This window comes from Nylanderia fulva, unplaced genomic scaffold (genome assembly GCF_048542155.1).
Source record: "Nylanderia fulva isolate GAGA-0341 unplaced genomic scaffold, ASM4854215v1 Scaffold2, whole genome shotgun sequence".
Lineage (NCBI taxonomy): Eukaryota > Metazoa > Arthropoda > Insecta > Hymenoptera > Formicidae > Nylanderia > Nylanderia fulva.
The window spans coordinates 1,610,925-1,633,757 of NW_028190263.1; the positions used below are offsets into that span (position 1 = coordinate 1,610,925).

Genomic DNA, 22,833 nt, shown 5'->3' on the forward strand with positions numbered 1-22,833 from the left:
TCTCAAGTGATTTGTAATACTAGTATACGGGCGCGTCAGAGGTAATTATTCCTCCTCGTTACGATCAAGTGAATTCAATTAATCGTCAGCGAGCCGCTCCTGGTGTTTGTATATTACGCTGCGAGGCTCGTTCTCATCAAATTCCCATGAATAACCAGCTTGTAGTCTATACAATAATCAACACCGCTAATTTCTCACCGCGGTTATCCGAATTTCGCATAACAACGGAATTTCGAATCACAGCTTGTTTCGCGAAGAGATTTGTGTGTGTGATATAAAATCGTTAAAGAGATCAACTTTACTCAAATGTCGTAATTAAAATGGGAAGACGGAATAAATATTTCGCGCGCGCGTATTAATTTTATCGTAATTATATTTTATATTAATTATTTAGTAAGCGCATGCAAGAGGCAGCAACGCAAATATTAGTGATAATTCATCCTTTGTATATTTACGGATTCGAATGGTGCCAATCACCATCGTCGTTGTTATGTCACAAAAAATAATTTAAGAAACGCGTTAATTCAATGGAACACTGCGGTGGCAAATAATATAAAAGCCGTCACTCTACATTCAACTCGCTACGGTCGGGGAACATCGCGTCTCACAATTCTCCCCCTTCCTTCACCCTCGCGAATGAAAGTGGAAGAAACTAAGTATTCCATCTTGACTTAAATACAACTCGCGAGATGAGGCTAATGCAACCGCGAAATAAAGGGCGTGGTTTTAATGCGCAGCCGGGGATTGGCTGTTGAACTTGGCTACCCGGTCGATACTGGCCGACTATATCTCTGCCCGACCTGTATACTTGATACTTATCCGGCAGGAATATATATATATATATATATATACCTCAAACTCTATCTCGCTTTCGTACACCGTCGGCGAAGGAGGATGTTTGCACGGATCGAATGCGCCAAGATTCTTCAAGTAGAATCATCGCACTGAGGTTCGGAAAGGAAGCTGCACGATAAACATTCTTCGCGTGACGTTAAAATAAATCTTTACGACAAATAGCGCAAGAATAATTTAATCAAACAATATTTATCAATAAATAAGACGCGACATTTTAGTCTGTAATTAGCTATTCAAAGAAACTTGCTGCAACTTGCACGTTTTATCCTACGTACATGTTATCGTAAACAGATACTTGAAGATTATTTATGTTCAAAGTCGCTTTATGGTTTGTTTGTGCCACCTTGTCAAATATTCATAAATTTCAACTATGGTATTACGCTGACACGCCGTTAATAGCGAGCCCGAGTGTTCCTTGTTATTCATAGATCTTTGGTCAAAGCGTTAAACTCTCGTCATCAGTATAGTAATTGCATCGCGTGCCATCAGTGTATTAATTACGAGCGCGTTACGTCGCGCACAAATAAAGTCATTTTGGCGAAGTACGTACTCACCGCAAAGAAACGTCCGTGTTCCTCCAAGTTTGACGAGCTCTACGCCTTGATCCATCTCGACGCCCTTATTCCCTTGTCCTTAACGCGACATTAATCGCGCGCGATTAAAATCTTCCTAATGACGCCTCGACTTCCGCGATATCCATCGCAGATAGATCGCTCCGATAATCTGCAATTTGCACCAAAATGCACGGATTACATTCTAATTCGCAGCATTAATAGCATATGTCAAATATTCGACATAATGCAACATTTACGTGCGTCATTAAACCTTTGCGTATCACTTTATTATCCGTAAACGCGCAATTAAAATCATTTTCGGTGCAATGTGCCATAAGAAATCTAGCCCTTACACAGTCATATATTATTAATCAGTATAATTAAATTCATATATAGTATCACGAATTATAAGCCAGCTTTGCATATTTTACAATATTGCAATATTAATATTTACATATAGTATATACGAATATTTAATACAACTATCTCTATAACTTTAATCCAAACAATTCTGCTAATAAATTAACTTAAGTTTCCGCGATCCAATACTCGCGATAAATTTTAGTTCGCCAATCGAGTCCGAGATACGTATACCTATAAATCACCTTTATAAATGTCCGTATCGTTTGCGACTCGGCTACCGGAAAACTTATATCGCCGCGCGCAAAGGCGACCAGGTTAGTATAATAACGCGATACTCATAATAAACGCGCGACCGGTGTCCTCTCTCATTGAGGGCAACAATGCCCCATGGTAGATGAGTTAATCGGTAAGTTCCTCCCCGATGTGCGCGCACTATCGGAGTCGGGATGGCTGTTGCGCGACCTATTATATACGCCGTCATTCGTCGATGACGGTGACGATGTCGAGCCGGGGAGTTTACACGGCGAACCCTGAAACAGGATATAGGAAAGACGGTATCGGGGAACAAAAGGATGACTGACATCTCCGGTGATCCTGATCGGGTGTTTGCGCAGTGGCTCTCCCACGATCGCTGTATATATTTCGATCGAAATGTCCGCGACAGACGTATCGGCGGAGTAACTTGAAAGCACAAGCGATCATTCGATCCTATATACATCTGTCGAATCACGTTAGATATATAGCGTTAAATATATAATAAGGAAAAAAATATTACATGATATTCTCATGAAAATTTTACGAGCTGTTTTAGATATTATATACCTACATGGAGAGAATTTTTTATCTTAAAATTTACCATGAAAATTATGATAATCGTGAGATGATACTGTATTGGAAAAATTTTATAAGAGTTTCTCTGATTAATTTATAAATATTTATCACAATGAAAAATATATTAATACGTACATTACTATATGTTTACCTATAGTAAAATTAATCAAACATATTTTTTATATCTTATTGTGATAGATATTAATATCTTTATTGTGATAAATATTGAAACTCAGATGAGAAACTCTCTTATAAAATTCTTCCAATACTATATTGTCGCACGATTACTATATGATTTTCAGGATAAATTCTAAGAGAAATTTCTCTCTGTGTATAAAAAAATATATAAAAATTCTGTCACTTTTATACTTTTCAAATCCAGTCTTTCTACTTGTATCAATCCCTGTATCACGCTGTATTGATTATCGATACGTCTAAGCGATTTTTGCAGCGTAAAAAGACAACGTATACGCGAAACTACAATCTGAGAGAGAAATCGCCACGAGGAATACAATACTCAGAGAGCTCCAGTAATCTTCATCAACGGTAGACAGAGATTCTCAATAATGAAGATTCTCAGAGATAAAGTCCGAGCGATATATTTAAAAGAAGCGAATCGTCGAAAGAACGAACGAATGAGAACTACTGATCAAGGGCGAATAATTCATCAGAGAGGATGCTGAGGCTGACGGCCGGCTACGCGTCCGCCTTCTCTCTTCTCTCTTCTTTGAAACTCTCTATCGGTTTCTCTCTCGTCCCGTCTCTGTCCGGCGCGTTACGTTCTTCTTGAATTCCTATTCTATGATGGGCAACGGGGTCAAACCGCAGCCTCCGCTTGTTAATTCGTCGCTTCTTCGGCTTTTGTTCTGACGCGCTAAAAGCATCTGTCGGTCGTGCCTCCGTTAAATGTGCAACGCGATGAAAAGAGCTTGCGTCATATGTATTATTGTTAATAATGAACTCTGGTATCAATTACCGCGCAATGAAAATTGATCAACAGTAATCGCATCGTTATCGGCGCGAGCGCGCGCCAATTGGTTAAATGTATTCCGATGATATATTGTTAAATCGATTCCCCCTTAAGTCTATCTTGTTCGACATTGCTATTTATATGGCTAATTATTCATGGAATTGATATGACAGTTCAAATTTTTTAACCCATTATTATTATTATTTAGATCAACAGCACTAAACGTGAAATAAGAAATGCTATAATTTATATATTTTCTATATTCACAAAAATCTAAAGATAGATATGTTAAGATAAATTGTAATAAAAAAAAATATTGTTTTTTGTTACGTTATTAAAATATAGGCTCTATTATAAATTTATAACTTTTATAATTAGAAATGTGTATTCGTAGAAATTTCACAAACGTTATAGATGTATATATATATCTATAGATATAAAAATAATGCAAGAAAAATAAGATTAATTATGAAGAAAATAATTTTCTTTTTTCCATTACGCTATTGAAGTGTACTTGATGGACAAATATTTGTATCTCTCTAATTGATATTACTCAATTATCATACGGTATCTATTACCACATTTTTTACAACCGTAATAATATAAGCGATGGATAGGTTCACCGTAGTATTATTAGCATGACCCGCGAGATATTCATAAATAAATTTAATAATACCGACACAATAAGCACTCATCAATGCATCTCTTCGCATAGAGCTTCTATATATGCATAAAGCAGGCGGAGGAGGAGAAGAAATAAAGCTATATTAAGAAATGATTGATAAACAGGCTGACCTACATTTGCGTATAAACGTGAAGAGTGTTATAGGCAAGTCCTTGACGCATGCACTTCATGCGGATAATTACGCGCGGAAGGCACGTGCCTTCTGATCCGTGGATTTGAGACTACGTGAGAAAGGGGTCTCACACACGCACACACACACACACACACACATATACACGCAAACATACGCACGCCTACAGAAAGCCCCTCGTGTTTTTTCGGGGTGTTAAATTGCCCGATCGCGTGAACGAGAGCACGTCTACATACGTGATGAGATTAAAACAGGCTCTTATGCGGTTATTTCCTTAGACACGTATGTGTCTCGTATCTATTAACAATCATAAATTGCATTCTTCTCGTACTTGCACTCGTTCTTATATGTATCAATTATTCTTAATATACATTAAATTGTAATGTCGCGGACATTAATTAATGAATCCTGGGTATTATATTATTTTGAAGAATATATAACTCTATTATAATTTCTGTTGAATATCTCATCTTTGCAATTTGTCGTTTTTATACTCTTTGGATTATCATTTTTCTCGATGTTCATTCGCGGTTCATTAGGCGCACGTTATTTCCGAGCACTCGATTTCAAATCGGATAATCAAACGCAGAGAGGCTCGGCGAGCGAGTACCGTAGAAATTCATCTCCAAATTAAGTAGCTAATCAATTACGCTCGTCCCCTGAACGATCGGACACGGTCGCGGCAGCGCTTCGACGACGAAAAGAAGAGCAGCCGAGCCGAGCCGAGCCGCGCAAATTGCTTCATCTCGCACGAAGAAGTCGAGCATTTGGCTCTCTGGCACCGAGTCTCTCTCTCTCTCTCTCGTCAATATTAAGTCGGGGCGCGATCAGGTGCGGCGTCCTGACGATTTCATCAACAGGCACGTCCGCGCCGGGATCATCATACTTTGTAACCGCGCGGCAAAAAGCAACTGCCCCGCGCCGGGACACGCCAGGAAATATATGCCTGTAATACAGCGTGGATTCGCAGCGCGACCGTGCGCACAACGGGTGACGTATGATGATAGTGTGGCCCAAGAGAGAATCAAGATGGCCGTAATAATATCATTATCCCAGTGGTCTCCATCGGCCGTTCGGGGCCCCGAGTGAGACATTTACCGTAACGACCGGCCATCCGTTATCGAGCCCCGGCGTGCCTAAGCTTATATATACGTCGAGGCTCGGCGATACCGACAAAACGCACGACCGAAGATGGCAGGATATCCCTGATGCCACGATCCGCTTCAGTTCGCGAATGCCTTTTACGGTGTCTTCTGATGAGATTTCGTCTTTGATTACATATGCGCGCATCTGCTCTTTCAATTTTTAAATTAATGCATATATATGCATCTCTCTCTCTCCCTCTCTTATTATATTAGAATTTCAAAATTTACTGTAATTTTTTTATTGCCATAATATGGGTCAATAACTTGTTGCTAATGCGAAAATGAATTTTTTATATAGTGTACCGGGAGAGATACAAATATTTCCTTCTAATCCTTAATGATACCTGGCAATTTATGATTGCGCACGACTAGATACCGAGCAATCGTTTTAACCTAGCAACAAGCCGAGCATCCAACATCGGTTCGCTTAACTTAACCACGCTTCATACGTTTTCCACGCGCACTCTGCCGTCAGTTTTTCTGAAGACCCATAAAGCCTCTATCACCATCATCATTATCGCCATTATTGCGCATCCACTGACTCGCATCCGAGAGAGCCGTGGCTCCTTGCGAGTTCCTTTACCCTAAAGAGAAATGTGGTTACCGCAGCCGATAGCAGAGAACACGGCAGAAGCATCAACGAGCGGCATTTGTTTTGCGAATTTCACGGTACGAGCTGCATTCGTCTCGACGACAACGATCATCCCGTCACCGCGTCTCAGACGTGGAAGGTGGACTTTAACACGACCGCGTTGCCGGTGCACAGCTTCATTAAGAGTTTCCAAGTTGGTGGTGCTGATGATATATATCGACGATATCTCAGGAAAGACGGGGGAAGGGGTGGTGAAAAAAAAAACGCATAGAGAAAGAGAGGGAGAGGGAGAGAGAGAGAGAGAGAGAGAGAACAAAAAAATTGGTAATGACGTCAGCGTCCGAGGGCAGCTGCCTCGGTTATTAATTAAGAGTGCGGACGGACAAGGCGGCGAAGGCGATCGTGGAACCTGAAATTCGCCCAGGGGACCACGGGAAATTAATCGCGCACGATGGATTTCGAGGTTACGAAGAGCGACCGCGCCGGGACATGGATACCTTTAGGCTAGAAGCGCGAGCGCGTGCTATAAGAAGACCGAACTTAATTATCGCGCTCTCGGCCCGCGCAAGGTGCAGAACGCAAATGTGAAAGAAGGGAGCGGGGCTGCTAATTACTATGAAAGCATCTAATGACGAGATTCATCAAAAAATCATCACCACGCTAGTGTCGATTTTAATGCTGTTAAAAAATGACGTTGAAAGGTATTGGATGCGCGAGGGGGATGCTATCGTGTTTAAAAAATATTTTCTAAATGTTTTTCCTCTCTCTCTCTCTCTCACTTAAGACATTAATTTTCCTCGAATCTAGAAATAATTTATAGTACTATTTTTAAAAAATAGTACTAGAAAGAAAAGAATAAATAAAACAATATCGTAGAGTGTATCGTGATTCTTTTACGCTAAAAAATACTGTGCGTAATATACTGTTATTAATATCTCATTTTTCGCAATTTTTCTAAAAAAATAATAAAACAATTGAATGACAAAATCATGCTTATATATCCGTCGTTCTAAATTAAATTAAATGAAATCATCCGTAGAGCGGAGATAGCGTGCATAATGCGCGATTACAATGGAAATAAACTACGGCATAAATAAAGAGTCGCGAAGTAAAAGTCCAAGCTAATTCGCATGGCGAATTAACAGAGCCGAAGGACTGTACCGCGGACCGACTGCGGGTGACCTTTTGCAAATCGAGATCCTCCCGGAGTTGCACATCGCCGCGCCGCGGTAGAGAAGTTGAGAGTAACGCTTCCTCTCTGTCTCTCTCGCTCTTTCTTTTTCTCGGCGGGGTTAGCTCCGCGGCGCTTCCCTAAGAATTATAATAACGAATGCTTAAATCAGCTTAGCCGCGCTAACTTCGCTTTTGCGACTACCTCCCATGTAAATATGGAAGTAGCTCTCTACAAAGTGGAAGAGTGGGAGCCGCCGGCCGATTGGGTAGACCGGGATAGGCGGGTAGGGAATTCTCTCGCCGTCGCTCTCGCGGACGAGGAAGTAGGAGAAAGAGGAGGAGAAGGAAGAGCAAGCGGGAGAAGGAGAACGAAGCGGCGGCGGCGGAGGAGCCAGAGGGATTCATGAATCCCAGATGCGGTGGATTAGACCGTCTTTGCCGTATTTCTGTTTTCGAGGAAGATGGCAACGGGCTACAGATTACCGTGAAAGTAGCGCCGGCGGCGCGCTGCTGGATTAGGAATTAAATAGCCATTAAGTACCCTCCGCCACACACACCAGAGCTAACCCTGGCCGAACCGAATACATACTCTATCAAGTACTCTTCTTCTCGCGCGCGCCCCTGACTTTTCCGCGCGCGAAGAAGAGACTGGAGGAGCCTAGCGTAACGAATCGGAGGTGCGCCCGGAGATGCCATGTGCCTGAAGGACGTTCGGATTATAGCATTTAGATTGTGTTTGCCATTTAATCTTACAAATGCAGCGTGCGCTGCTGCAAAATGCGATAAAATACAAATTGCGGACACATCTGGTCCATATAAGTATATTATGTATCGCGCGAATCTTATGTACCAACGAGAAATATATTATTTATATTATAAATATATTAATATCCCGTTACTGTATATATATGTATGTAAAAAAAGAGAAAGATGCTAGATCATGCTCCGATTTTAGTCCACGAGTCGACATAACGTCGTGTATTCTGATAGTAACAGTCAGATTGATGGCGAGAAGCATATATGGTACACACGGCGCGAGCGAGAGAAATGGAAACGTTTATCTGATGTATGTCATGATGAATTTTTAAAACAATGAAAGTGGGATCCTAAGCTATCCCCGTGTCACGGCTATTCGATTCCGTTTGAGCACCTCTGATCTGACTGGTTTAGCTATAGAGAGCTCTAAACCGAATCCAATCCTGATTGACGTGAGAGAAGAAAGAGGGGAAGCTATCGCTGGGATTATCTCTGGCGCCACTAACACCACCTACGGAAGATGTACACTACTCGGTTCATATTATATTCCAACGAGGGATGCCGCATTATGGACGACGAGGTGAAATTGTGTATACCCTGAAGAAATCTCTACGGTCATCATTATCATCGTCCCGCCGAGTAAAACAAAAGATCAGCCTGTCAAAATGCATCCTAGATATATCTGCCGTTCGACACACGAATTCAACGCTTGATCCGTATTAAAACAGCTAGGTCAAGTCAAGCTGTTACGCCTACGCCTACCAAAATGAAACGCGCATAATCCGAGGGAAGAAGAACTTGATAGACGAGAGAGAGAGAGAGAAAGTCTCTCGTCTCGCAATCGCGTAATCGAGGAAAGCCTGCATCCTTTCGTCTGCATCGTTATCTCGTGAGAATACGAGGGCCTCGAGAGCACCTCGTCCAATTGCACCGGGCGTAATCCGGTCGTTCGGCAATCGCCGGAACAATGAGCCGGTGAGAGGATGCGCTTACGTGGGAAAACGCGTTCCTAGACGTCAACTATGCCGGATTAACGTCGTTCTCCATCTCGAGAACAAGGATAGATTGCGTCGCGAGAGACGCGGATGGCAAGAGGAAATGCATATGAGAGACCGAGGTTACGTTGAAGAGAATTGTTTGTAGGCAAACACGGTACCGTCGCCGGTTCCCTGCGGGTAGACGATCGTCGAGATCGCTGAAGATGTTCCGCCGCACTATCTATATACGAGAGGAACGACCACGGGAACGAACACGACGATGACGACGACGATGATGAAAACGATGACGAAAATCACGAAAACGATGACGATGACGATAATGATAATGCTGATGATGATGATGATGATGGTGATGATGATGATGATGATGATGATGATGAGATGATGATGATGATGGCGATGGAGGTAGTGGGTCGTGAAATAAAAAAAGAAATGAACGGAAAGAGAGGCACCACGCCGGGGATGAAATTACCAAGTCGCAAGTCACTCCAGTAACACGTTAACCCGAGGCTCGACCGGACCCACGGTATTATAAGTAAGACGTCTCAGGAGAAGGTGGGCTCCAGATATCCGATCACTGGAATGTAACGCGGGATGGCGCCCGTTGCCAGCGTCCATCCTCGACTTTGACTTGTGTTAGTGTATCGAGTGCAGAACGTGGCTAATCGATGCAAAACGTATTAACTCCCTCGACTCTTTTCGCTCTCTCGTTCAAGTTTATCACGCTGGATTATGATTCGAGCTAAATGTACACGGATCGCCGTGCTTGATTTTAGTTATTATTATATATATATGTATATACAAACGGAATAATTGATACATAATGATCTATATATGCGAGATGTATCGTGCCTATTTACGATTATCACGCTTAAAAAAATTTCCATTATGAAAGTTAATTCACAAATGCAATTTGTATAATTAGACAATTTAAAATATCTGCAATGTGTACATACTTTTAAAATTTAATTATCCAAATTCGCTGATAATTAGAGACGATGACTAGCGATGCTGTTCGCACAAACTTCCGGAATACCTGATGCATTCATCAGCGTGACAAGCTTGCGATCGTCGCGCGAGTCGTTCTTTCGTGGTGTGGAAAGACAAACAGAGGACAGAGGCCAGAAGCGCGTGAAGAAACGCAGCCACGGACAGATAGACGAGAGAGAGAGATAGAGGGAGGAAGAGAGAAGGCAGGAGCACAGGACCGAGAGATGCACGGTTAGTTAGGGCTCGTGTTTGCCGAGCGAGTTACCCTAACCCAACTCAGGCGGTTGGCGGAATTAAACGTTCGACGGAGGCTCGTTAACGTCATGAATATGTACCCTCCTACTCCCGGTACTCGCTACTCTAGCGCGGTCCACTCTCGCCCCCTCGGTCCCATCCCCTGACACGACCGCGCTTCGTTCGAGCGGCAGTCGGCGCGCACCACTGTGTTTGCTGGTTAATATTCATCGGTTACCGCCATACACCCAGCCAGATCCTGGATGATTTTCGACGGGCTCTGATTACAATCGACTCGATCATGAGTCGCTCGGAGTCTGGACTGTAAAGTTGAAAAAAGGGCAGATATTGCAGCCGGCGTATGCCAGCTTTTTCCAGGATAATAAGGGGTCGCGAACATACCGAGCAATTATTAGCATTCAACGCGAGAATCGCGGAATTTCAATACAAGTTTAGAACCAAATTTTCTTTTCAATATCAATTTAATTTTACATCTGCCTAATTTCTGCTTCTTTAATATATCTATCGTTAATTAAATGTGCGATTTTATTATCCTCGTTAAAGAAAAGAAATATAATTGGAAATCAAATATAAAGTGATAAGAGAATAACGTAGAGATATCTCTTTTCTAAAAATGGATGAGAAACACTGATTGTCTTGATTTGCCATCCCCGTCAAACTACAGTATACATTTATGTACCAGGACGGCGCGATTGTTTTCGACAAAAGAAATACGAGGTTTCCTTCGTGAATGAAAAGTAAATGGGGTTAACCAAGCTCGATGGTTCAACGGCCTATTATTTCGAGGGTGGATACGTACGATAAAGAAACGAATCTTTCGAGCTTTTCCACGAAAAAGAAATTCTTCAGAATAAAGATATCGCGGATGTATTCTTTTATCTCATAACAATGCGATATTTGATATCAGAGATATATCATTAGAAATAACATCATTAAGAAATATTACATTTTTTAAAGTATATATCTTTCTGCGAATTGTGCAGAAATATAATAATATTTTTCTTTCATCGCACGTATAAAATTTATTTATTCCTTTTTTTTTTAATTTAACACGCATTTGAGACTCGCAGGCTTCAATTAGCCGAGCAGGAGAGATGGGTGCAGTTCTCGAATCACGGTAGTCCAAGGGCTCAACGTGACAAGTTATGGTCCTTTCAAGCAGGAAGGCACCCCTTGAAAGCCGTGACGAGTCAACAATGAACACCATAACCGATCCATCCGCCACGTCGTTTAAACTTACGAGCGAGCGGTCGTCGGTGCCGTGCACCGACATTCCAAACAGACGACAGATTTATAAAATCATTGCTTCCAAAATCATAACAGCCGCGTCGTCGTTAGATGATTTTTTTCGTCTAAATATAATAAGACGCGTTCTCTCTTTCGACGCGGCACAACAGTGACATTTCTAGCAAAGAAAACGCGAGAGGAAGATACACGCGCGCGGAGATATACTTTTCTACCCCGCGACAGTGAAAATCGATTGCGAAAGACGCGGCGGCGGCGAAGTAAAATCTGGCCGTGTGTGACATTGGTCTTACGTCGCAATTAATTTATCATCCAGTCAACACGCGGTGTCGAAATGTACGTGCGTATGTATATGTATGGACTGGTGGAAACAGGCGCGCGTTAGTCCTCCGCCGGGTGCTCTCCGAGTTATGCGCTGGTCATTTATATAAATAAGAAGCAGAAACGATACCTGTGTGTGACTACCATCCGCAGGGTGACTCTACACTTTGCATTATTCTTGAGACGGCCGCATTCGTAGCGCCCGGGAATCAAACGTAGTGTCGGGAGGGATTACGAATACACAAGGTGAAGCGCGGCGGACGCGAGCGGCATTCAGAACACGTTCACGAGCGGTATCGTTAGCGTATTTTTCTTCGTGCAACCACGAGCAGCCGCGTATATACGCTTTTAATGAACGGCTACTGTCCCGCACGTCGACGTATATAATTGATGAAAGGAGTTTCCATCACACCATCCAAAACGTCTTCATCCTGACCTCTAATGCGAGCGCGTTCCCCGATATGCCCGTTAGACACGAATTGACTAATGATCCAATCCTCGCGTTCATTGAATGCGCGTAAAGCCGATATATCGCGAGGCGCTTTTTTGTCAGTCAAATCCGCGACAATCCGATGCCGCGGCGTCGATGGTCACGCGTGAGCGAGCGCGAGCATGCAAATCCTTATATGATTTATCGGAGCCGTGAAATTCTATCAAGCGACCGCTTAAGACGCGTCGATGTGTTACTAGTAATTCAAGATGAATCATCGGTAAGATAAAACCGAAGGAAGTATGTAATTTGACTTGACGTATGTATCGATAATTATGGGAGATCGGATGTATAGGCGCTGAATCATATTGAAAAGATCCTAATTAGTATAAATAATTATGACTAAAACGTGAGAGATAATACAACTTTTTTTCCTCTTAAGTGTAATCGTAATGCAGGGTGTATTAAAAGCAAGAAAAAATTATTAAATGCAATTGTATATACAATTAAAATCTATCGAATCGAAATCTGATATAATATTTTGCTTATCGAATCATTACATAATATATAATAATATGTATATTAATATATGTATAATATACACATAATACATAATATATATTAATAATAACATAATATTGAGAAATAATAGCAAGCGCCATTTCATTGCGAATTAGTTGGCCGCAAAACTTGCGTGTAAACCTTTGACTCGCTTTTGAGAAAATAAATGAAAATAATTGAAAAGAAAGAATGTAAAAGCTGTTGAAAGACGTCGCCCCTGTGCCTATAGGACATATTCGGTGCAGAGAAACTGGAGACGGTATAACAGGTCGTCATAACACTAGTCGCGGACCCGACAAAAGAGCCATAAGCAAATAAACATTCTAACGAACCAGTTACTTAACCGCCACATCTACTGACCGTCCAATGTTCGCCGAAGTGTGGTGCCATCGAAAAAAAGAAAGGAAAACATTTCTCTTCCCTCCCGTCCTCACCGCCGAAACTAAAACTGGTCCACCGAACCTGAATCGAGGACATCTCATTACCGGATGCTGCGGCAAGCTGCGGAAATAGTGAAATTCAAGTGGTACGGACCAGCCTCAAGAACGTGACAATTCGAGGCGATTCTGAAGACAATTAACGGGCGCTGATGACCCAAGAAGGTCACACCAGGGGCCGACTGAAAAGGGGTTCTGGAACATCGAGTGCTCTATGACGAGATGAAATATTCATGCTGTTATTACAGCTTTCAGTAATCCGTTACAAATGTTGCTGAATGCTTAGCGACTATACAATGATGCTAGTTTCTAGTCGAAACAGTTTAGCGGTTAATAAGAGAGACCAGGAAAAAGATTATTGATTATATCTTAAATGCAATTAAGAAAAACAATTATTTTATATGCTTATTATTCTATAAGAAAATAATTTAATAATTACTATATTAATGCACACTTTTTCACAAAATATGATAATCATTATGTATAATATATATATAATAAAATTATAATTGATTAAACTAATAAGTATATATTATCAAATAATAATCATATGTATTTTGTCCTTAGTACAAGATTAGATAGTTTCAAGATTTTATATATCAGAATATTTTTTTCTCGTTTCTTACGAATCGTAAAATTGGTTTTGATATTAAAAGATATAAAAAATATGTTTATTAAAAAGTAAAAATATTCACAAGCAGCATCTTTGTCAATATATGCGAATAGATAATGCACAGCAAGTTGATTAAAAATCAAGACTCCTGATATTAAACAGTAAAAGGCAACAAGGGATATCGCGCAACATTATCCAACATCACTGGTCCATGAAAGCTCTTTTGTGTCTGAGGGCTAGTTCGGCTCTCAATTAACCCATCAGCTACCGGAATGGCTCCCGCGTTTAAGTTGCCACGGAGCCTCCAAGCGAAAAACAAGAAATTGAAAAGGAGAAAGACAGATCGGTCTGAAGTGAAGGAAATGGAGAGGGGAGAGAAGGGGGGAGATATACGAGGTCGATGGCGAAGTGAAACAGCGAGTGAAGCTGAGAATGAGAAATGGAAAAAACGAACGATTCGAAAGTCTAAACCGAAACCGCTTAATTAATTCGAATTTATCCGAGGCATGACGGGCCAGATTTTAATTCAATTCCCTCTTTTGTGCCACGTCCTTCACCTCCACCTCCTCGCGCACTCGAGAATCTCCATTCGTTGCAATGCATGCAGAAAGAGAGAGAGAGAGAGAGAGAGAGAGAGAAGGAGGGAAAAAGAGAGGTTTCACCAACGTGACACCTCTGCGATTATAATTCCTCGAGAGATTATTATTCCCGCAATTAAGCGGCATCGTACGAAGGAGAAGAAGGAAGAAAAGACGCCTCTCCTCGACGACAGTAAACTGTGAAACTTCTGCCCGGCAGATCGCACCTTTTTTTCAATAGGCCGAGAGCCTGTTTGTTTTATTATCCACCGTAACCATCGCGCCGAGAAATTCACTACGCGAAACGCGTTCGTTAAATCTCTCACAATTACTGAATATTCCGTTGGAAAAAAGCAGGAGATACAACGGAAGATCCTACCACGCGGTATTGAAATATGTGTGAAGTAGCGGAGAGAGAGAGAGAATGCGCGCACATCCGCACTTGAAAAGTGACGCTATTATCTCATTCCTGTTATAAAGCGCATATATACAGTGATCTAAAAATCTAAACATGGATATATAAGTTCTTTCTTCCTAGTTATCAAGATGCAAGTACAAGCTTTTAAAATAAGATTCAAATTTCCACTTTTATTTTTTTCCAATCTTTTTATCATTTTCTCTACCTTCTCCGGCATCATCTATAATTAATATGGCTGTCTATCATTGCCAATGTATAAACAAGTTTGCACTTGCATCTTAATAACTTCCCCGAATGCACGATTCATCGACTATAAGAGAGAGAGAGAGACCGAAAATTGCACGTCGATCCGAAAAAAAAAACTGGCGGGCAACGTCAGAGGAAAAAAAAATTTGAAGAGTTCGAAGCCGCGAGAATACGATCGTAAAGGCCGAAAAGTAACGTATAAGATTACAGTTACGCGGCTGCTATATAACCAGTCGGGCGTCGACCCGACGTAAGTAGACAGTCCGATGAATATATTGCATCCTCCTGAAATAAAATGTTGAATTACTACCGTTTGACGTGCAAGGAGTCGTCTCTCTCTCGGCTGGTCGTGTCAGGTGGCCGGCGTTCTCGTTCTCGTCCGCGCGTTTCTACGAGTCACACCTTGCAGGAAACACTTCAGGCTTAATTGCTCCTTCAGAGATCCTCCCCCGGGGCCCCGTGAAGCGCAGAATCAGCACGAAGGTTAAGGATATATCCAAACGAGTTCTTAACATTCCACCTGCATAAGCCGTGGCTGCCCAGCGCCACGACTGAGACAGATCTTTCCTGCACGTATTATATTCGAGAGACGAGACAAAAAATGTCGACGCTATGCAGAGGAAATATCCGGATCGAAAGGTTCGCGAAACGTTTCACGCCGATAACTTATTGTGGAAAGATATAATCAATCGCGAGGATGAAATTCAACGCAACGGAATATATTAGTATTTAAGTCAAATATGTTTTGTTGGATTTAATATGTTACATATAATTTTTCAATTTCAATTAACAAAGTAATATTATTTGAAAGGTTTGGTCAAGTTAACAAATTTTTTCAGTGTATGTCAATAACTGTAATACACGTTTAAAAATTTTTTTTACCAAGATTATCTTGAATAATTTTTATAATTAATATATTCGTACAGTTACACATATCGTGTGTACGATACGTTATATCGCGATATTAAATTTAATGTCAATCAATGTACTGCACGGCAAATGATGGTCAACACTCGGCAATCGCGCGGATCAGCCACCATCGAGGACAACGCACGTGACAAGTCGAGGGAATTAATCCATGCCCTTCAGGAAGATTACGGATTTTGGGGAAAGTAAGGATTTCCGCAGGCGGATACGGCGCGAATGACATTGCAACGCAGAAGCGGCAATCTCCCGAAGTGTTTGCCCTGTGTCCAACAACGCTCTCTCTCTCTCTCTGCTCATTCCTCTCTTTCTCTCTCTTCTCACCTCCGCTCCGAATTTCTTCCACTACATATACCCTCGTTTCTATTCCCGAAGCTTCCATCGCCGTTCTTCTTCGACATCAAGCTCTTTCCACAAATATTTCACAAAAATATTTCAGTTTTATAAATAAAATAAATACAAAAGCTCATTAAATTTGTATAGAATAAGAAATAAATTACCATTTTTTCAAGTAATTTAAAAGCAGATGTAAAAATAAATAAGCTTGCTTTGTAAATGTAAAATGAATAATATATCTTAATTAGATCGTGTTTGTGAAATATTTAAATATTTAAGTTTTAATCAAATTTGCGTGCAAATCATTGCAATATTTGGGGCATTTCGTGTAAAATGAAAGAAAAGGAACTGCGTGGAAGAACCTTTATATACGCACACAACTCGGCCGACTCTTCATCCCCGTATCCTTCGTCGGACTCGTTGAATTTCGCGAAAATCGCCGGGGGCGAGTGACCGGCGAGGCGGCGATATTTACCGCCTACACATCGAGCATTGTTGAATCACAGCCAGCCCCGCGAGGAAAGGGAAACAAATAAAGGGTTATTGTATTTGCACCGAGGCTTCGAGCAACGGTTTCGACGTGTGTGCGCGGTGGCAGCCTCTTCTTCTCTCCGAGAAACCTCCCGACGCGTTTCGAGAATCGAGATATATATCTACCTACTATACTCTTGAAACAAAGATATATCAAAGTTCAAGACCGCGAACATAAAAATATCGAACGACCTTTAACACTTTTCTATAGTAAAAAGATTCGGTTACAAATGTCTACGTGGTTGAAACGATTGAAACTGTGTTAATATGTGTTGCAATAGTAATAAATTCTAGTATTGCATACATTATTTTACTCGTGAAACTTTCTAACGTAACGACAGATTTTTATAGACTATTTTTATATATTTTTATACAGCTAAATAATATATAGTGATCTCCTAAAATATTTTTAGAAACATTTATTTTCAAATATCGAGAGAATTATTTCATTATCCAAAGAAACATAGAAATATTGTATAAATGTAAATTTACAGCGAAATAATAGACTCTGAATAAAAAGAATTAACTTGATTAAACTTTCAACTATAAATTACAATTTTGTTAATTGAACATATAGTATATTAGTATTTAAGTCAAATATACGTTGTTAGATTTAATATGTTATATTTAATTTATAAATATTTCATATGTTAAATTAACAACATGTAATATTTAATCGAAATATTTAGCCAAGTTGACAAATTCTTTTTTTCAGTGTACCTACTTTAAACTCAATTTTCTCATTAAATTTTATTTGTACAAGTATGATACACGATGATGCTGGATCGTTAGAGAAAACAAATCTCACGGTAACTTCCTATCAATAGTATTTTCCAAAGAAACGGAAGTATAAATGTAAATTTACAGCGAAATAATAGATAGAGACGTGTACACTCTGAATAAAAAGAATTAACTTGATTAAACCTTTCAACTAAATTACTATTTTGTTAATTGAACATATATTAGTATTTAAGTCAAATATACGTTGTTAGATTTAATATGTTATATTTAATTTATAAATATTTCATATGTTAAATTAGCAACATGTAATATTTAATTGAAATATTTAGCCAAGTTGACAAATTCTTTTTTTCAGTGTAACTACTTTAAACTCAATTTTCTCATTAAATTTTATTTGTACAAGTATGATACACGATGATGCTGGATCGTTAGAGAAAACAAATCTCACGGTAACTTCCTATCAATAGTATTTTCCAAAGAAACGGAAGTATAAATGTAAATTTACAGCGAAATAATAGATAGAGACGTGTACACTCTGAATAAAAAGAATTAACTTGATTAAACCTTTCAACTAAATTACTATTTTGTTAATTGAACATATAGTATATTAGTATTTAAGTCAAATATACGTTGTTAGATTTAATATGTTATATTTAATTTATAAATATTTCATATGTTAAATTAACAACATGTAATATTTAATCGAAATATTTAGCCAAGTTGACAAATTCTTTTTTTCAGTGTACCTACTTTAAACTCAATTTTCTCATTAAATTTTATTTGTACAAGTATGATACCCGATGATGCTGGATCATTAGAGAAAACAAATCTCACGGTAACTTCCTATCAATATATATTATTGCTGCACAGAAGTCCTCGCGCGAAACCAACGACTTTAGTTACAGGCCTCTTGCGCGAGAGCGTTATCGCTCTTTCGTTTGACACTATTAACACCCGCCATATCAACATTTCACACGGCGTAAAATGACGAGAGAACAGAGGTCGCATAAAGAGAGGGGGAAAACCAGGCGGGGTGAGAAGGAACGAGAATACTACGAAGTAGTCGATGGTGACGGGGGTGGCGGGTTGCAGCAGGAACAAGCCATCATGCCTTGTGATTACGATAGATCCGAGCGCGGAGAGGGTTGGCAGGCAGCGAGAGAACATAGCCTCTCATTAGAACTCGCGTGGCGCGACGCGAAATAAGGGTGTATCGCCAGCCGGGAAAATTGTAAGTGTCGCGAGATCAAAGACCGACGCAGTAACGCGATATCACTCCGCATGATAGGGCGAATACATTTTCTTTCTCTTTCCCCGCTCTTTACGAGAACGGACTGTCGCGTCGAGGAGAATGTCAACCTCTTTCTCGTCGGCTAAAGGAGCCCCGGTATATAAGGAAGGAAATATCGTCGCCGAGAAGGTGTCAACTGCAGTGCAGTCGGCGTGAGAGGGCTTGCTACGAGGAAGGGGAAAAATGATCTCGCCTGAAAGAAGACCGTTTGATCGGAGAAACTATACCGGAAACTAAACGACTGGTTTATAATATCCAAGCAGCCGGCTAACTTTAGTGATTATTTTTCAAAGACAGAATATATATTTTTCTCCGACTAAAAATCGGATAGTCGCCAAAAAAAATAAAAAAATAAAAAACAAATAATGCTAATGAACTTTTCTTATTTATCTTTTAGATAGAAACAGAACATGATTAAAAATAAAGATAATCGAAACGAATGCAACTCACTCTAAAGAAAAATGTACGACAACCAATGTTATCATTGCATAATTAAAGCGGCATGTTGCACCACTCGGGGAGTTTCCAGAGAACTGTTCGCAAAAAACAAAGCTGCGTTGTTAAATAAAATCAATCGATTAGCGAGCGCGGAGCTTAGGAAGACTCATGAATTAAAAACGCGTTTCTTGCAAAATAAAGCTTCTTTATCGCATTGCGGATGCAATCATGACGTCACCGGGAATAATTATTGGCGCTGTATTCCCGCGACGGTAATCGAGCGATTAAAGCTAATAAAATTGTTTCGCGATCGGACGGGTCTCTCGACGTTTCTCGGTCGTCTCGAGATATCGTCGATCTCGGCGATAAGAGATGCTCGCCGCGAAGAGAAGTATCGCGAGGTCATTCGGCGATCGTCCTCCACGCTTGGAGAACGAGATCACTGTACTCGCGCCGACAATGCTCGCGTTTGAAGTTCGCGCTCGCTCGGGTACATCGAACCGCACCGCTGTTCGGTCAAAGAAACTACCGCGACACGCTATCAAAACAAGAATCGATACGACGTGCCCCGCGGCCAGGTTCGCGCACCGGGAGAGACGGCATGCCGATTGCAAATCGAGCTCGCTCGCTCGTTCGCCGATTGCGACAGGATCGCGACAAGATCCGATCGTAAGGCGAAAAGAGAACGTATAACGTGACGCAGCCGAGAGAGCTACGAGGGCTCGTCGACTTATGTGTTTCTAGCAATGTCGAGCGGCCGATGCGACCTTCGTGCGGCCGATTCGCGGGCGCGATTACGTCACGAAGGATGTCACACATCGCGATTAGGTCGGATTTTAATTAAACGAGCGCCGATAGCATCTCGCGCGCGATTTTGCTCACTCGCGTTCGGCTTGTGATCGGCGACGAGTTACTTTCATGCAATTAATTTCCATGTTGTAGATTCCAATCCGCCTGACGTAAATGTGTAATAAGGCTAAAGTGCCCAATTAAATATTTTGATTGAGGATCGAGCTATCGCTCGAAGGTGAATGTAAATTTCTATGGAAAAATGTTATTACATATATATTCACGATGTAGAGCACAGTTGCTTTATAATTAATACTTGTGGATTTCTCAGAAATTCTAGCTTGACTATTTCTAGATTTTTATATTTCATAAATTTTTTAATGTGGGATAAAGCCTCCAAAAATTTCATTTATAAAGTTTTTTTAAATACTATACATTTATGTGACATGAAAGAGACAAATGCTAAATCCATTTTTTTATCTACAAAATATAAAATATCTAAACGCATCAGCTTAATATATAATTTTCAAAGAATACATGTACATAAAAAAACAATTAAACTATGATGAGAAAAAAAGATTCAATTTTATCACGATCGAAATTCTAATTGTACAAGGTGCGTATCACACTTTTGTCATAATAACAGTTCTAATTGACAAGAGACGTTCTCGGATTAATTCTGCTTTTTCTCGAGCGAAATCAAGCGAAATGAAGCGTTTACGCAAACCTTTCCCTGTTATCAGCGCAACGGCGGCTTTTCTCGCCGCGCAAAAGTGGCCGCCATTATCGCAGTCGGGGATCGCGCGGAGATGTCTTTCTCTTTCCTTTCTAGTATATCTTTCTCCCTCTTTTATGACCACTGCGGACTTGACTTGCGCCAGGTAGCCGCCGACTCGTGCGCGCAGCGCGTTTCCCGCAGCGCAGCGCAAATCACACGTTGCGCGTCGGTATGCGGGAGAGAAGGCTGGGGCTCTGCCCCGTTTCGCAATTACAACCGCGTACTCGTTGTAATAACCGGTGCGCGTGTAATATATCCAAGCCACCCTGAGAGCGACCGCGGCGCGCTCGGGCCCCTGGGTGGAGGACACGAAGACCCAGAGACCCGTTCCCACTCTTTCTCTCTCTCTCTCTTTCCTCTCTTTCGAGCTGCAGACCAACCCCGCTTCCGAAGCGACCCTATATCATCGAACGGCCGCCGCTGCGGAACTGCGGGTTGAAATCGCGCATTCGACGATGCCGGTGCCGAGGCACCGATAGGATCGGGCTGCCGTGCGGCTGCCGCAACGTTATTTACGATCGATAATTAGCGGTATCTATCGCTGCCGGCGCCAGCCTCGCGCGGTACTCCGCCCAATCCGAGCCAATGATATACCATAAGCCGCGGGAGGGAGAAGGAGAGATCCCGCCGATTCCTTCTCGTGTCTCCGAACGGAAAGTTCGCCGCGGCTGCGAGTTATTATCGGACGTCTACCTTGGATTTTTCGTGCGCGAGTTTACCGGAATAGGGGATGCGAATATAAGGGATGCTCGAAAGGACGATGAATCTTTGCGAATAATAAAACGATATCGCCGAATTCAATCGAAAGGTTAAAATGACGAGGGAAATAGGTTTTTAAGAAGCGAGAAAGATTTAGAGAGATGAAAATTTGGGAAATTTAAAAGATAAATAATTTTTTATAGAGAGAGAAATTTTGAAAAATTAGAGATTTTAAAAACCGATGTATTACGAGTTGTAACGGTATACCTGTCTGCAAGTCAAGTCATATTTTGCCCTAAATTTATCTTGCAAAGAACATATTAATGACTGTAATTCAATGGTACAAATTGCATAAATGCAAGAATATATATGAACACATATCTAGAACACAAGACTATACGTACGAAAACCCCACGTTACACAAGCAGATATCTAATGAGCTATTATGGAAAGAGTACAGATATCACAATAGCGAAATCTCTGCGTAAATGCGGTGCATAACACCGTATACGTACGGGATCAACGGACCGACAAAGCCGCGAGATACTTGCGATGAAGAAAGCGAGTTCTTAATGCAGCCAAGTTGACTTTGCACAATACCATTTCTTATATACATAGTATCCTTGTGAAGGGAAAACATAGATCATAGACAGAAAATATGTTAATGCAATCGCTATGTAAAACGCGGGCTCTTGCTTTTTGCGCGATATACGTTTATCGTGTCATCCGTTTATAAGTCGCGAGAAACAATCAACAGAGAATATCATTGTTTCGTGAACATAAGAGATGCATTGATTGTGCATAGTACGTTGTACTTTTAGCACGCTTATGCATATTCATAAAACAGATATAGAGATCTAATAATTTACATATATGTGTGTGTGCGCACATATATATTATATCCGGTTGTTGAACAAAATTTCGTGGAAATTTGCGTGTGTGAGAATATCAGGAGATAACTACGCGATATATATCATCGTATTAATAACGTTAATCAGAAGGCGGACGTACTCTCTCTCTCTATATATATATGCTTTATATAAATCATTAAAATGTAGATAAATTCCAACGCGCTTATCTCTTTCTCGCTGTTGCTGCTTCTGTGGCTTATTGCTGCCGGCTGCTCAGAGATATTATACAGATACCGAGATATTGCAGAT

General features: G+C 40.9%; 1 protein-coding gene across 1 annotated transcript in view; it reads right to left on the reverse strand.

Moving 5' to 3' along the window:
- The window catches only part of LOC114945338 (uncharacterized), a 103,581-nt gene that overhangs the window by 67,074 nt on the left and 13,674 nt on the right, over positions 1-22,833 (reverse strand). Inside the window, exon 2 of the mRNA XM_029321505.2 lies at positions 1,410-1,578. The gene's annotated coding sequence lies outside the window, so the exon portion shown is untranslated. The remainder of the gene's footprint in view (positions 1-1,409; positions 1,579-22,833) is intronic.